Source organism: Petromyzon marinus, chromosome 24, assembly GCF_048934315.1.
Source record: "Petromyzon marinus isolate PM22_M1 ecotype Great Lakes invasive population chromosome 24, UKy_Petmar_22M1.pri1.0, whole genome shotgun sequence".
Lineage (NCBI taxonomy): Eukaryota > Metazoa > Chordata > Hyperoartia > Petromyzontiformes > Petromyzontidae > Petromyzon > Petromyzon marinus.
The window spans coordinates 3,855,036-3,872,639 of record NC_133690.1 but is presented as its reverse complement, the minus strand read 5'-3'; positions in this window follow the sequence as shown (position 1 = coordinate 3,872,639).

The following is a 17,604-nucleotide window of genomic DNA, read 5'->3' as shown; positions in this document are numbered from 1 at the left end:
ACATGGCCAGCTTGTGTGATGGCTCACCTGAATTATAGGAATATACGTGAACACACACTTGGGGATCGCCTAAGAAATAATTAACTTATTGTTCTTTTTTAAACCGAAACAAAATCGAGTTGTGTCATTTGAGTAATCCGATAGATTCCCCGGGGTCCTGCCACTGCGCTGTTGTGGCTGCCGTTAGTGATGAACAGAATACATTAGTAACGTCTCCTTTTTACAGCTGCGTACCACACCGTAAAAGTAATGTTTAAAAAAAAAACTTTTTTTTAAAAACACGATTTAATAAAATGTACCGCACTAGTATTGAAAGAAGTCCACGACTCCAGGGAGTGAAATCGAAGCTCGCCACAACGTAAGGGGACTGTGGTGCTTTACAGCCAACATCAGTTGAGCGTGGACAATTAGACCCAAGCAAAAAAATAACATTAAAAAGAATTTGTAAAAATATATATCATTTTAATGATAGAATACAGTATTGTCATCAGTATGACATAAGCATACCAGGTTTGTAGTCGATACCACATTGGGAAGTGGGTAAAAATTGAGTTACAAGATTTGAGGATACAACAATAGACAGAGTTAATAAAAAGCGTGTAATAATAATAATTTGAAAAAAACTTAAATTATTTATTACACAACGCAACGACCGCACAACCGCCGCCTGGCGGTTCAAAACTGCGGCGGCACTGATTGTGTACGGGCATTGAATTAACTCTGCTGAAAGTATGCGCTCCCCCAGAAGGTCCGTGTGGCTGATGGGATGTGTCAAACACACTTCAAACCGGTAGATGGAGGGAGCGATGTATGGACAAGGTTGGCGTATTGCCTGCTGAGTTATGTTGTAACGTTACACGCAAAGAAGATGATGCCTCTCTGACAGCGGAATTTGCTTCGAAGCGATCTCTGTGCGCGCGTGAACTCCGCACCGTGTAACCGCGACGCGTAAACACGCGCACACAACGTGGAAACAAAGATAAAATATTGTTTTTATTTAATGCTTTCGTGACTGCAGGGATTCATATTCTTGGTTCTTTCGGTAAAGTCACGTAGAAGGGAAACAATAAAATAATAAAAATATTCAAAAAATAAAATTCTCACGACGTTTCGACTGCAACACAAGCAATCATCAGGTGTGAAAACCTTCACACGTGAGAATTTTATTTTTTATATTTTTATTATTTTATTGTTTCCCTTCTACGTGACTTTACAGAAAGAACCAAGAATATAAAGATAAAAGATCCCCCGTGTAGCCTTAACAGACTGTAGGGGCAAGTGCTTTTAGCGAGCACCTATGAAGGCCGGCACGGCACACGAGGGGGTGAGTGGCCAGCACCACGCCCGGACGCCTTTGTCTCCCCAGTGGCGATGTTTACACACCGCACCAGGTACTCATTTGAGGCTGCGTCGACCGAGGTGAGTCCCAGGACCGGTTCAAGTAATCGTCACTGGTGTTGGCCGTGAGCGGGAATCAAAGCGCAGCGTGCTAACCGCTACACTTACCCCTCGCACCACGTGGAAACACACACACACGTCAACGCACACACGTGTAAACACGTAAACAGCAAAAACAGCAGCCATTCGCCACTAAGTGCAGGTGAGGTCACCACGGCGCTTGTGCCAGGCTAGCTGCACTTTGAGGCCACGTGAAGTGTCGAAGGCTCACTGACAGGTCACGGGACAGACCCAGGTGCCATGGCTTTGACTGATTGAGATCACTGGCAGATGAATCGTCACCCGTGCCTCCCCACTGTGCCAACCTAGCCGTTTTCATTTCAACAAGTTGGGGCCTCTGTGCAAACACAGCACAGTATACAACGCATCACTCGGTAATGTCGGCATGAACAAACGTAACATGTTGAAGCAAGTCTGAAAGACCCGTTATGCTGTTAATTCAAAGTTATTTTATGGAGTCACAGTTGTTGTGTTCTTCATGAGCATTCTGAAAACAACCTCCTCCCTTCCCCCAGGACAGGTGCCGGCAAACCAAAAAAGTAACAAGCAAAGAGACGAGAATTCAAGAAACCTGAAAAAACATTATGTGAAGCACAACCAGTCAGGCCAACAACACAGACACTTCCTGGCGGACCACGAATTTCAGAAGAGTGAACACGAAATTTAACACTCTTCTGAAATTCGTGGTCCGCCAGGAAATGTCTGTGTTGTTGGCCTGACTGGTTGTGCTTCACATAATGTTTTTTCAGGTTTGTTGAATTCTCGTCTCTCATCTTTTTGTTGTATTTACCTCCGTGATTTGTTCTTGACACCTGATGAAGATCGCTTGCGTTGTGATCAAAACATCGTGATTGTTTTTTGTGTTAATATAATTTTATTGTATTTCTACATACGTGACTTTACCGAAAAAACCAATGAGTCGTTCGTTATAGTTTAAGTTTCTATTTAAATTGTTACACGGATGGTCCCGTTTAGCCTATCGCCCGACTATTTTACGTAGGAAGATCCGTGGTGTGTGGGCGCTGGGGTGGCTAGGAGATGTTAACTACCTCGCCTGGTATGGGGCCGTCCATAAATGACGTCACGCACCTGGGGGGGGGGGGGGTCAGACATTTGTGACGATGTGTGACGAGGGGGGGGGGGGTGAGAAATGTGATGTCACGTAAAAATGCGCAACTTTAAATAAATATAGACAACACGTTCTACTTTATTAAATATACTTTTTAATAAATGTTTTCTCCTACAACATCAGAGTGCAGCGCCACATTAAATACGCACTACAATGACAATAGTTTAAAGCGATTTGAAGCATGTTTTAGTTGTTGGGGGGGGGGGCAGAGCTTTGTGATGTCATATTTGAGGGGGGGGGTCTGACTTTTTGTAACACCGTGGTGCTAGGGGGGGGTCAAAAATCACCCAAAATCGCGTGACGTCATTCATGGACGGCCCCTAAGATCACTGCTACATTGTTTTTATAACTTTATTTGGAAACCTGCCTCCGAGTCGTCATTCACCACACAACATATTCATAATGGACCCCAAGCGTGGTGATAGTGTTTATTTATTTAAGTTCTGTTTACTTATTCTTACGTTTATTTTTGTTTCTTTTATTTCTGTTTAGTTAGGTTTCGCACGTATGTGTTATTTATTTACCGTCGTTATTTGCACGTGCGTTTTTCGCCTTCTAAAATAAATGTGCAAGCTAAATATAAAGGCTCTCTGTTTTTACATTCGTCCATGTTCTGGTCCCTCACCAGACGAAAGTGCAAGGTGTTCCTGTACCTGGTGGGCTGTGTAAACACCGCCACTAGGGGGAGACAAAGGCGGCCAGGCGTGGTGCTGACCACCCACTCCCTTCGTGTGCCGTGCCGGCCTTCATCGGCGGTGCTTGCTAGCAGCACTTGCCACAACAGCCTGTTTTGGGGATACGTGGGATCGTCGTTGTGTGCGTGTCTGTGTCTGTGTGCAATTGGGAGGTGGTCCCCCTTCCGACAAGCAAGTCAACGTCAGGACTTAATGTTTCATTTACTTTTCAGTATTATTATTGAGTTTCACAATGCTTACCTTTTGGTGAACTTTAACATATTTTGTAAAACTGTTCTATATGTACTTTAAATATTGTAGGTACATGATTACAACTTACGAACAGTTCCGGATGCGAACGGGTCTGAGGAACGGAACCAGTACATAAGTCGATAACCGTCCCGTGCAGTAATTTAGCACTTAATTAGCTAGTAGTCACATCACAAATTCAATGTCAAATTCAAACTAAGACTGGGGGAAAAAATGTCAAAAAGAGCAATGTAAAAATGTTACGAGTTAACTCAGGGTCGTAGTCTGGCTCTGGGATGACGTCGGGATCGACGTCGTCCAGAACCTCCAAAGGTGCTCGCCGTTGCTTTTCCAAAATAGTTCCTGTAACACAAAGACAAAGATAAAGGTCCCCCGTGTAGCCTTAACAGACTGTCGGGGCAAGTGCTATTAGCGAGCACCTATGAAGGCCGGTAACGGTACACGAGGGGGTGGGTGGCCAGCACCACGCCCGACCGCCTTCGTCTCCCTAGTGGCAATGTTTACACACCGCACCAGGTACTTATTTGAGGCTGAGTCGATCTAGAGGAGGCCCGGGACCGGTTCAGATAATCGTCACAGGTTTTGGCCGTGAGCGGGAATAGAACTCGGGTCGCCGGGTTCATAGCGCAGCGCGCTAACCGCTACACTACCGCTCCCCACTTCCTGTAACACATACATGCATACACGCGCAGGTGAGTTAGTGACGTTTAGACACTTTTTAAAAAATCCTCGAACATTTTTACATCATTGCTTTTTGTAAAAACCTAGCAGAGTGAATTTAGACGTATCCCTGGCAGCAATGTGCAATGGCTGTATCTACGTTGAACTTCTTTCACACCGTAACGTAGCCACCGTGCTAATCGGAGGTGCGGCGGGCGGGGGGGGGAAGGACAACAAACTAAACACAAACATCAGCAATGTTTAAGAAGGCAGAAGCGTCGGGTGATACGAGCCGGCAGCAGCACTCTGGACAGCGCTGCTTGAAGGGCTCCATGCAGAAGTTGTGAGCAAATCTTTTTTGGCCATTCTCACACTCGTGAGGTTGCTCTGCTGTGACATTTTTGAAGGGTTTCTCTGCCTCCTGACAATAATGCCCAGAGTGCACCAGGAAAACAATTCAGAAGACAACGAAGTGCCCGTAAAGTGTATTGTCTTTTTTACTCGGCTTGATATGGAGACTTAGTAATGACATGGTGACACTTTTTTGTTTTAAATGTTACTGCGCTGACGTCACCACAGTGCGAGCGAAATTCATTGTTCCTACAATTTTGATTTGAAGCTTTCGTGACTGCAGGGATTCATATTCTTGGTTCTTTCGGTAAAGTCACGTAGAAGGGAAAAATAAAATAAATATATATATTTTTTCCCTTCTACGTGACTTTACCGAAAGAACCAAGAATATTTTCGATTTATATATTTATTATTTTATTGTTTCCCTTCAACGTGACTTTACCGAAAGAACCAAGAATATGAACCAAGAATGTGTTCCTACAATGTTTCTGCTTGTTGCTCTACCCCTGCCTAGTTATGCAAATTGAGCATCTCAAGGCATTGCACATGCATGGAACGATGTATCGATGTTAATGAATAAAATGAATACTTCGATTCATCGTACTTGGATTGCAAAGACAACGCGACAGATTTTACGAGAGTCATATTTTAGGAGTGATATAAATTGCACGCAGTGAGGCATTCCTGACGTTATAACTCCGGGATGACGTACGTTCACAATAAGACAGGCAGACTTCCTTATTCTCTTTCTGGCAGGATTCGCAGCGCAGGGCAGATACATACGTGGGTTCTGCGGACAAAAAAAACACATGGACGGAGTTAAAAGGCTGTTGATGTCTGCAGATTGCAGGGAAGATTGGGGTCACGAAAGTTCACGTGATGGAACCAGATGTCACGTGCATTTTCAGTAGGGGCAAATGTAAACGCTACGAAGTTCCATTTATCACCTTTTTGATTGACTTTATGAGCTTTTTTTTCTCAAATAGAGATAAAAATTTGAAACCAATTTGTACGCATGTTGAACTGCTTTCGCACCGTACATAGCCAACCGTGCTAATCGGGAGGTGCAGGAAGAAGGACAATGAACTAGACACGTACATTTCCTGCAGGAATGTCGGTCACGTGGTTTGACCATTTACTCGTCACACCGTTCAATGCGAGTTGGTGACCGTGGGGGGCATTAGGTTTCGGTCGTGGCATCAGGATTGGTTTGGATGTCACCCACCGGTGACGTTACGCATGATCAGCGATCAAACTCAGGCAGTGGGGTTTGTGGCACTGCCTGAACCGCCGCGATACCCACACGATAAGAATGATAAACGTTTACTTGCCCAGTCGAGTGTGTCAAGCAATTGCATTTAGAACACGGTGAGCGAGTTTAAGGTCGAAATAAGCGACATGTGATGACTCCAAGCAGTCTGTTACGTTCAGGATAAGACTAAAAACAAAACTGTTGTTGAGCAGGGCCCTACATTTAGATGTTTGGCCAATTCCACGCAAGACCGTTTGGCAGGAAACAAGCGCACTTGGAGACTGTGCCTGCACGTGAGTTGAGAACACTCAAGAGCTCAACACGAGTTGACTCCTCGATACGTTGCTGTGCTGCCGTCACGCCACGACTTCGTTAAAATTGGGCTTTACTTTCAGGTAATCCTTCATTATATTATTCAGTTAGAATATTACAGTAGATCATCGATTATCCGGTGGCTTCGGGGGGCAGGGGGCGCTGGGTTTTCAAAAACGCCGGATAATCAAATCACTATTTAAAATTGCTTATTTTTTGCACGCTGTGTTTTTCGGTGTTGTGCATGTGCTTTTGCGTTTTAAATTTGTTTACTACATAACATTTGCATAAATATCCTACTCTAAAGTAAAAATCCTAATAAAAAAAGTGACTATTTACTGTACCGTACTTACCACTCTAATCTCGAAGACTGGAGAATACACATGAAGCATTTTCATTGTTTAAGTTGTATGTATGTAGTGTATAATGTACCGTATATGATATTTCAAAATGAAATCAAGCATAGCTACCTTTTTTGTCACGCCAAACGGTTCCTCTGGAGGGGTTTTGCCAAATCGGCCCGGGACTGCCGGATAATGTGGGAAGCTGCCAGATAATCGAAGATCAACTGTATTTGGTCAATTGTCAGCAGGTTTAGCCTGTACATGTGAAGTTGGTGCAGGTTTTCCGGATAAAAGCCGGGGGGAAAGTGTTGCATTCAAAGGCAAACATTTGTCATGACAATGTTAGAATGTTGGGCAAGCGCCATTATCAAGCGCATGGTGACGTCGTCGTTGACGTGCTTGAACGAGCGTGATGCTGAAGCCGACAGTCGGTAGCGCTCGCTCACATTTCCGGAATAACGCTCGGACCTTTTTGGCCTCATAAATTGTCCACGCACACGGGCACATGCACACATGCGCGCACGCACATACACAAATACAAAGTTCGAGCACCTATGAAGGCCGGCACGGCACACAAGGGGGAGTCGACCTAGAGGAGGCCAAGGACTGGTTCAGATCATCATCACTGGTGTTGGCCGTGAGCGAGAATCGAACTCGGGTCGCCAGGTTCGCAGCGCAGTGCGCTAACCGCTAAGCTACCGCTCCCCTGACACACACACACACATGCGCACACACGTATGCATACTGTCTCATGTGATAAGGTGATAAAGACGCAGTCACGGCACCCATACCGTCTTACAGAATCGCCTACATATATGTAGAGTAGTAGTTAGTGACGTCATGTCACGCACGCCCTCCGGTACACGTATGGTGACGTCATGGACAGGGGGCGGGACGGTGACATGTCCCCCTGGGATATTTAGGTTGGGACCCGTGACGTGTTCGTGGTCGTTGCGGGGAGCCAGGAACGTGTGAAGTTGGAAGTTGGGACCCAGGGTAGGGGGAAATTGGCACCAGGCTAGCGTAGCCTGCGGATGCTAGGGAATCCCCAGTCCCCTTCCCTGGGGGAGCGATAAGTGAGCGTGCAGTACACGGAGTCGTGAATGAAGAAAAGTCCTTAATAAAACAACTGGCGCAAGCCCCTACATGAAGATCTGCCTCCGAGTCGTCATTTACGCCTCAACATATATACAGGTGTACACAATCTTACCACAGACAGGGCATGACGGTTCCTTCGAAGCTGAAAAACAAAAAGGAAAGGGCAAAACGTAACGGTTAGTTAAATTATATTCGCATTAGTTGCTTAACAACACAGTCACAAATCCCATACATCACCACCACACACAGCAGGGAGTGTAACCAGGTAAGGGTGAAAGTGTTCTGCTCATGCCACTGCTGGCTAAAGGGACTCCACTCGAGGTACAGAGATTCCGTCTACAGAGTATTTGGCCTACTCTTCCATGGTGGCCAGAGACAGGAATATCCACACTTTGCCACACTGTATTGGACGTGCTGATCGACTGATTATGGTGTGTCCCCATGCCTACCGCTCGGTGGACAGAGGAAGAAAGATTTGACAAACTTGCATTAGGGTCACAAGGAAGCGAGCATGGATACATTAAGTTTAATATGTGGGCTTTTGCGACCAATATACATAAGAGGTTTTCTGGGTTAGATCGTGTGAATATAAATGTGTCGTTACTCCCACCACCATCACCACCCAACACAGCTAATTAGTAAGGTTTGCCACGTAAACAAACGTGTCAGTTACTAGTTCAGCAATAACCGGTGTGTTAAAGAGTAAACCCACAACATCTACAATTCGAGTACGACGTTTCGCCGGTAATTACAACTAGCCTCATCAGGCGACAGCTAATTATACCGCTGTATTAATAATAGTGATCCTATACCAAACGAAAACCTCTTATGGATGGACACATTAAGAGTTAAAGTTACAAATCTGTACCGCGCACAAGAGCAAGTGGGAGGGGACAGGTGTTAGCTTGATGCAGGTTCGTGAAGCATCGACAATGCCGTACTATGGTTAGTCTCGTCCCCACCACGGTAACGTGTTAGACACCGGTATTCTCAACATTGCTCATGTGAGCAGGAGGGAGGAGGAGGAAGACAACGATTGATGTTTGCGTCTCGCTGGGTGTGAGGGTGCAATGGGCAGGACTTACTCTTCAAAGCTTCCTGAAAATCCTTCCATAACTTGACGAGTTCTCTCCAGTAGACTGCCATGTGAGAGAGAGAGAAAAAAACGAGTGAACAATTTGTAAATACAGTAAAACCTTGGATTGAGAGTCACTTGGTCTGCGAGTGTTTTGCAAGACGAGCAAAAACTTTAAATAAATATTAATTTGATAAACGAGCGAGGTCTTGCAATACGAGTAGTGTACGTGTACGCTTTGTCTGCCGAGCGTCACGTGATCACAACTGAGCCGATGGTTCTTCTCTCTGTCTCGCTGCGGGATTGTGGGTAATCATCTCCCATGCTCGGTCTCAGTCGGCGTGTCTCACTCGTATAGTCAACATGCGTGCGAGCGTATACTGTTTACTATAGTACTATAGTGTTGTGACCACGTGTATAATGTTTACTACAGTACTATAGTGTTGTGACCACGTGTATACTGTTTACTACAGTACTATAGTGTTGTGACCACGTGTATACTGTTTACTACAGTACTATAGTGTTGTGACCACGTGTATACTGCTTACTATAGTACTATAGTGTTGTGACCACGTGTATACTGTTTACTACAGTACTATAGTGTTGTGACCACGTGTATACTGTTTACTACAGTACTATAGTGTTTACTACAGTATAGTGTTGTGACCACGTGTGTGTGCATAAAGCATTTTTGTTATTTTTGTCCAAGTGTAGTGACTGTTCTTTAGTAACTGTACTGCAACAATGCCCCCCATGAAATCCTCAAAAGGAGGCAAAAGCAAGTGTCATTGGATAGGTTCCTTGTTAAAGTCGCACAAAAATAAAAAGATTCCAGTGAGCCAACAGATGCCAGTGATTCTGTTAGTGACAGTGAAAGTCGTCCTACACAATAACCCTCCTCCTCCTCTCTCTCGTCTCCCTCACACCAGCCACGATTAAATTAAATTAATACATTTGATTACTTTATATTAAATTTAAATAAGAAAAATATAAAAAGGTATTTTGCATTAATAATTTTTACGTGGATATTTTTAGGGTTGTGGAACGAATCATCGGAGTTTCCATTATTTCCTATGGGGAAATTCGCTTTGATATACGAGTGCTTTGGATTACGAGCACGTTTCCGGAACGAATCATGCTCGCAATCCAAGGTATTACTGTATAGTGCAAAGACTTTTAAAATATTGCTTCATGATTGCCCCTGTACATGTCTGTCCATTGTACTTGCATTTATTTTTTGACAGATGACAGCTTTCAGCTCCAGGAACTGGTCACACTTCTGTGAAGGTGGCCCACATTTGCATTCATCACGACAGTTTCCAAAACGTCATAAATATTGCAAGCCATTAAAAGGATGCCAGCAATGGCTTTATAGTTACATGCAACCTGTTACAATTTGCTTATTCGTGTCTCGACGATAAATCATCAGGGCCATATTATCCAATCGGTACAGTGGGTACAGTAGGCACTGTGCCCAGTGCCTACACATACTTAAGGGCCTACAAAAACTAAAGGGCTTACGAAGACACATTTTTACCACGTTTTTTGTTTGTATGTATGATAAGAAATAAAATGTAACCATGAAATCTTCTTGAATAGATATATTTGTATAGCAAGGATAGGCACAGTGTACAAAGAAGCAAAGTCACGTCAATGTTATCTGTGGCGCGCAGCACGCTCCCATCAATTTAGGGCACATCCTAAATAATACGTGTATCAGTAATGACGTCTGTACAGCACCTGGACGAAGTACCGTGTGAAACAAGCGGAGTGACAGCGGCGGTAGCAGTAACATGGGGCAGCAGCAGTAGCAACTGTAGAAAGTTGTCACTGAAGGCCTACGAAACAGAAGTGCCCAGGGCCTACAAGAACCTTAATCTGGCCCTGTAAATCATTGATTTTGTTACATCATTCAATCATCCCTTCAAAATATTTTGCAGAACACCTTCCGAACCAGGCAGGTGTGTGTTTCTCGCTCCTGATCACAGGCTGTAGAGTTCCCTGGTGTCCTCTCACATGAATCCCAAACTCTCATTTGTGAAAAAATTAACATCGCCAAAACATCCTCAAGGAGTTTTGAGACTCAGTCAGGATTTCTTAGGTAAATAATGAACATTATTGTACAAGGTGGTCTAAATTAGTTAAGTGAGAAATTAATTCCGTATTTATATTTCGGGAAATTAACTATTGGGCCATCCTGTAGATCTGCCAGCATTATTTGGCTCATCATACAAATCCTGTTGCATTAATGAAAATTATTAATAATAAACGTGTTTTTTTGGGGTTAAATCACGTAAATATTAATCGCCCGATTAAGCTGGTTGTAATTACCAGCGAAACGTCGTACTCAAATTGTAAATGTTGTGCCTTTACTCTCCAACACACCGGTGTGCTGAAGTAGTAACTAATTGGCACGTTTTGTTTACGTGACAAACCTTACTAATTGTCTGTGTCAGATGGTGTTGGCTTAACAACACATGCAATGTACAGATGGAAAAGGTGGAGTCCATGTTTTTCTTGTCGCGCCTTCTCCTGGCAAGCCAGGGTATAGCAGCACTTCGACGCCCACAGTCAGGGAGTTCTGTAACATCTGTGTGCGGTCCACCAACCCTCGCTGCCTCCACAGTGCTGGAATACAGCAATGTATGGCCACCATCGGCAGGCTAATTTCTTGGATTACGAGAATTTCATAACCAATTATACCACTATTGTGCTTTTTGAGGCACACACAATATTTTGGGTAGACATTTAAATGTCTACATTTAAATGTCTACCCAAAATATTGTACCTTTATTAAGTAAAAATTTAATATATATTTATTTTCCAGTTTTGCTCTAGAATGATATAATTCTGAGTTTTGGTATTGATAACGGCTGGGTGGTTAATATTCTTTTGGGGGTTATCTTTTGAAATAGTTTTTGTGAAAATATTACAAGAGTCTACGGCGCACTGAGAGATGAAATATTCCCAAGCATAGCAAAAAGCAACCAGTCGGATCTCTCAAAACAAATCAAAACTAAATTTCCCACAGTCAGGCACATTGTTTTTCCCCACACTTACTGGCATAGTGTTTTTCACTCAGCTGACCGGAAACTGTGAATGACAAAACCAATACATAGTTAACAAGGCAGGAGTGATCAAGCACGTAAAAAAACGGCAGTGTTTGTGTTTATGCTGATACGGAGTTGTACAAAGCGCACATCATAAACAAACCGAGACAGCATTGAAGGTGCGACCAACAGACATCACGTGTTTAGATACCAGGGGTGGAATGATTAACCGTTGAGTCTTAAGCTCACGATACGTGCAACGAATCACTCGTGTATGAGCCCATGGTGTATCCCTTTTGATTTACATTGAGTCACGGGTTCACGTGACTCTTGAAACCACGAGTTGCCACAAACATTACTGCAATTATCAAATAAATATTTAATAAATATTTTATAATCATTATTCTCGTTGGGCCAGGAAACCCTCAACAATGTCAAGACTTTTTCGGAGAGTTATGCCACATCTTTGCGGAAGAGGGTGATCTTGCTTTGAGAAATCCAAATTGTTTATTTTGCAGATAACTGATCAGCATTCGGGTGTTTGGCCAATACCAGTAATACTGTATTGTTTTGTTGTTGCTATGGGAGGACATTAGGGACCTGGGCAGAAACCCATGCAGAACAGGCGTAGAACAAACTGCACGCAGAGAGGTGCACATGTTGGGAATCAAACTCAGGTCTTGCTGTAATGCTAAACTAAACTACTAAAACTATGTTTTATTTCACCAGGTAAAGCCCACCGAGCTATGTCGCTCTTTTTCAGAAGCGACCTGACCACAAGTGATGGCCCAATTAAGTGGCGTCTCACGTGGACATTTATAGCAGCCGAATACTCTAAATGCGTGATGTTGATACTAAATGTGAAGGGGAAAACTGGAGGACCTGGAGAAAATCCGCACGACCGCAGGAAGAGACATGCAAACTCCAAATATAAAAGCATTCGGGTCGGGATCGAACCCTCCACCTCCTGTATACCTGGCGAGGTAGTTAACATCTCGCCACCAATTGTGTCATTGAATCGTTCCACATTGTCATGGAGGGTGGGGAGGTATTCAAATGTATTAATGGGATTACTGTATTTGTATTAAATCAACCGATTTGCTATCCACGATGTTCGGCGTCATTACTTTGAATGCTGTTTTAATTCGTAGCAATCTAGGCCCTGATTACTTTCATGTAGTCAAACTTTTCGTTCAAGTTAACCGTCACAACACCCACTACATGCGTGCAATTTTCAGTCTTTAGCGTGAGTAGCAACACTCACGGCTGACCGTCTCTTCTCTCACACAAATACAGTAGGCCTGTATATTTCAGAGTTCAATGTTGTCGATGTTAGGATTTGTAAACCAAATTGACGATCTTTCTTTTACTTTCAGATCATTGATTTGAGGTAATTACGTAGCACCTTTGTGCTTACAAAAGTGACGTCACACGATGCAGGTTTCTTTTACAGGCCCGTAAATGACACAAACATTTCATTTCCACTTACGTATTTATCAACTAAAAGTGTCAAAAAAAGAGTAAGATCATCCAACATATAGCTAGGGCCGTTTTTGGATATTCAAATCAATCTGACAATGGGCAACAAAGATCCCCCGCATAGCCTTAACAGACTGTTCGGGCAAGCGCTGTTAGCGAGTAGCACCTATGAAGACCGGCACGGCACATCAAATGGTGTCGCCGGCACCACGCCCGACCACCTTTGTCTTCCCAGTGGCGATGTTTACACACCCAAGGTCGACTCATCTGAGGCTGAGTCGACCTAGGGGAGACACAGGACCAGTTCAGATAACCGCCACTGGTGTTGGCTGTGAGCTAGAATCAAACTCTGGTCGCCGGGTTCGTAGCGCAGTGCGCTATCCGCTACGCTACCGCTCCCCACACAATGGGCAACACCGATAGCAACACCCGCCATTCGTCACTAAGTGACGGTGACGTCACCAGGGCGCCTGTGCCAGGCCAGGTGCACTGAGGCCACGTGAAGTGTCGAAGGCTCGCCGACAAGAGGTCTCGGGACAGACCCAGGTGCCATGGGCTGGCTGACTGAGACGACTGGTAGATGCACCAGCTGTACTCCCTGCTGTGCCAATGGTCAATACACCCACTAGCACACGCACATTATACCCCTTTGTTCGGTGCACTGTCTTCATATGCTCTTGCATTGCTACACGTAGATCGCTTTTTTTGTCTCAATCCACTGATGGATGAGGGTTTCCCTATGCCGTACTCGTCATGGCGGTTATTTCACCATGCTGGTCGTTGTGGGTTGGAGTCAGTGGTGGGGGCTGGACATTGGAGCATAGGAGATCAGTACAACGATGGATTTTTGCGGTGCTGCGTTTGGCTAACAACAGCCTGGTTGAATTTAGATGCTCATGAATATGAAAATGCAAATTGCAAGGTATATATTTCAGAAACATGCACGGATGTTTCAACTGCCATGACGGAGAACGATATTTTTTATTTTACTATTTTTTACCAGGTAAGGCCCACTGAGCTAAATAACTATTTTTCAAAAGCGACCTGGCCACAAATGATAGCTCAACGAAGCAGCTTACCAAGTGGAAATGTATAGCAGCCAAATACTCTCAACGCATGTCTCTAAATATGGAGGGAAAAACCGGAGGACCCGGAGAAAAATCCATGCGACTACGGGGAGAGAGAGAGAGACATGCGAACTCCAAATATACACGTAGGCTTTCGCGACCATTATATACAGTCGTTAGGGTCAGGATCGAACCCACAAACTCCTTCATACCAGGCGAGGGAGTTAACAGGGGACCATGAGATTGCAAGTTATATAGTGTACAAACCATTACACCGTGGCATCACGCTGCTCATTTGTTAGACAACATATTCAGGTGTTGGATTTGTTTTCTCTCCAAAAATCCTGGAAAACTGTGGAGCAAAGTATCGGTTTGTTTGCGTTCTCTTGAGCTAGGCTGCTGAAACGACTTCTGCCGAGAGCGTGCGAGTCAGCCCGCTGACATGCCCCTCGAGTCCGAACGCACGTACCGTCTCCAATTCTGTTGTTCATCTCCACAAACTTGGAGCCCATGGTTTGCTCCACCTGCTCGTACAAATGTACAAGACGGTGAACAACACGCACGCACGCACGGACACAGAGCGTTCCAGTTAACACAGCCAGCCTTTTCCGTATCCACAAGACGGTGAACAACACAGACGCATCGACAAAGAGTGCGCACTCACAGAGAGACAGTTATAGAGAAACAGAATGACGGGCTCATAGAGACACAGAGAGACACGGAGACAGAAAGACAAGAGACTCACAGAGAGACAGTTACAGAAAGACATGGAGAGACAGACACTCACAGCGACTGACAGAGAGACAGTTATAAAGACACACAAACAGATGAGCTCATAAAGACACAGAGAGAGAGACATGGAGATACAGACACACACACACACAGACACTCACAGAGAGACAGTTATAGAGAGACACACAAACAGATGGGCTCATAGAGACACAGAGAGAGAGAGTGAGACATGGAGATACAGACACACACACACAGACTCTCACAGAGAGACAGTTATAGAGAGACACACAAACAGATGGGCTCATAGAGACACAGAGAGAGAGAGAGACATGGATACACGCAGATAAGTGTACATACAGGCACAGAGATAGAGACGCATGATGTACGCCGGATGATACAATCAAATGCAAAGAGACAAAGGACGAGTGCATCGTAATTATACCTCTGTGCATTTATATTGAATGCCTCTCACCTACGTCTTATATTTCTCTAATGATCGTATTTTCCCGCATATAGCCCACATACGCATATAACCCGCAAAAATAACGTTTTGTGTAAAACAAATTTCAGATAGCCCAAACCTCCATATACCCCGCAGGGTCTTGTTTTCTTTGTAAAAAGTGGTATACCCCGCGGGTGAGATGCGGGAAAATACGGTACTGCCTCTAATTCCTATCGTTCTTTCATACCTCGCTACAAATGTAAATAATCTTATAACTCTCTTGATGACTGTATCTCTCTTCTCTTCGAAATTAACATCTCTCCAAATTTTCTCATAATATATAAATGTAATCACCCAAGCGAGTCGGCGCATGGAACACCTAAGAGACCGGGGTGTGGAGCCAGCAGAGGGCAGGAGTAGGGGCACGGTGACTGTGCATCTGTGAAAAAGAGCTTCATAGCTCATCGGATTCCTCCAGTATAAATAAATATTCCGATTCTGTATGCAGGACATAGCAGGGGAGGGACGAGGTCACTCGACCTGGCCACAAGTGATAGCTCAACGGAGTGTACTTATCGCGTGGACACTTCTCTCAGCCAAATACTCGGAAGCACGTTTCTCAACGTGGAGGTAAAAAGAGAAAAATCCACGCGGCCACAGGGAGCGAGAGAGAGAGACGCAAACTCCAAATATACAGCAGACGTTAGAGTCGGGATCGAACCCCCGACCTCCTGCATGAGCCGCCCGAGCGGCGGGCGGCGTTTACAGGGGAGGCCTCCTGGGGCGAAGGGGGAGGGCAGGGGGACAGCCATACGGCCGAGAGGCCACGTGGACGGAGAGGAGAGTTGGTGGCAGTGACTGGGCGGTGTGTGCGGAGTTTAATGTTCAGTGTTAGGCTCCACAGTGATGGTGGTGATGCACGCCACTCATTCACGAATCGTTGTGGAGTTGTCACGAAAGCCGCGCCGAGTTGAAAGATAAGTCTTTGAGTCGTCCCTGATTGTTGCGGTGGGCATTGCATATATTCTGAAACGCATCTTCATCCTCCAATGTCTTCTGAATACCTCTCATCTCTATTCTGTTTCACGTCCAGCTCATCTGAATACATCTTACATTCCTCTTCTGTCTAACACATGCATTGCACTAAACAGATCTGGACTAAATTACATTTTTAACACATCCACTATCTCGAGCATACATTTCCATCATCTCTCAGATACGTGTCTTACAGCTCTATTGCAGACACATCTCAGACACGTGTGTGTGTATATATACTCATAATAGAGGTTTTGGGGTATATCACGTAAATATAAATACGTCGTTCAACCCGCCACCACCCGATACAGCCAATTAGTAAAGGTTTGTCACGTAAACAGAACGTGGCCAATTCGTGACTAGTATAGCACACCGGTGTGTTGGAGAGTAAACCTACAACATTGACAAACCTTGATAATTGGCTGTGTCAGGTGGTGGCGAGTTTAACGACGCATTTATATTCACACGATCTAACCCAATAACCTCTACTATGGATGATATTGGTCGCAAAAGCCTCCTACGTGTTAAACTGATGATATATTTACTCTTTGCACCGCATGCCTCTCGGCCTGTCAGTTGATGTGACGTGCCGAGACACAGGCTGCCCTCGTACTGCACCTCGGTGAGGAAACGAGCGCGTTGCGGGGGCTAGGAGATGTTAACTCCCTCGCCTGGTATGCAGGAGGTTGTCAGTTCAATCCCGAACCCTGACACCTGTATATTTGGAGCATACGTGACGCTCTCCCCGTGGTCGCGTGGATTTTTCTCCGGATCCTCCGGTTTTTCCCTCAACATTTAGAATCAACATCACGCGCTTAGAATATTTGGCTGCCATAAATTTCCCCGTGATAAGGCACTGTGTTGAACTATCACTTGTGCTAGCCAGGTTGCTTCTGAAAAATAACTATATAGCTCAGTGGTCCTCAGTTGGTAAATATAAAGAGTAAAAAAATGAAATGAAAGTAAAAAGGGTGACTCACAGATCAAGCACTTGGAATGTTCTCCCAGCAGCTTGGAGATGATATTCTGCACGCCCTTGTACGTCTTCGTGCGAATGAAGGGCCTGTCGATCTCCATCCTGTTCAGCAGCGCTTTCAGGGGCACCGCGATGGCTTCCGTGCACTTGAAGCACGGCTCGCACGGGCGGGCGACGAGCAGCAGCAGCAGCAGCGTTGG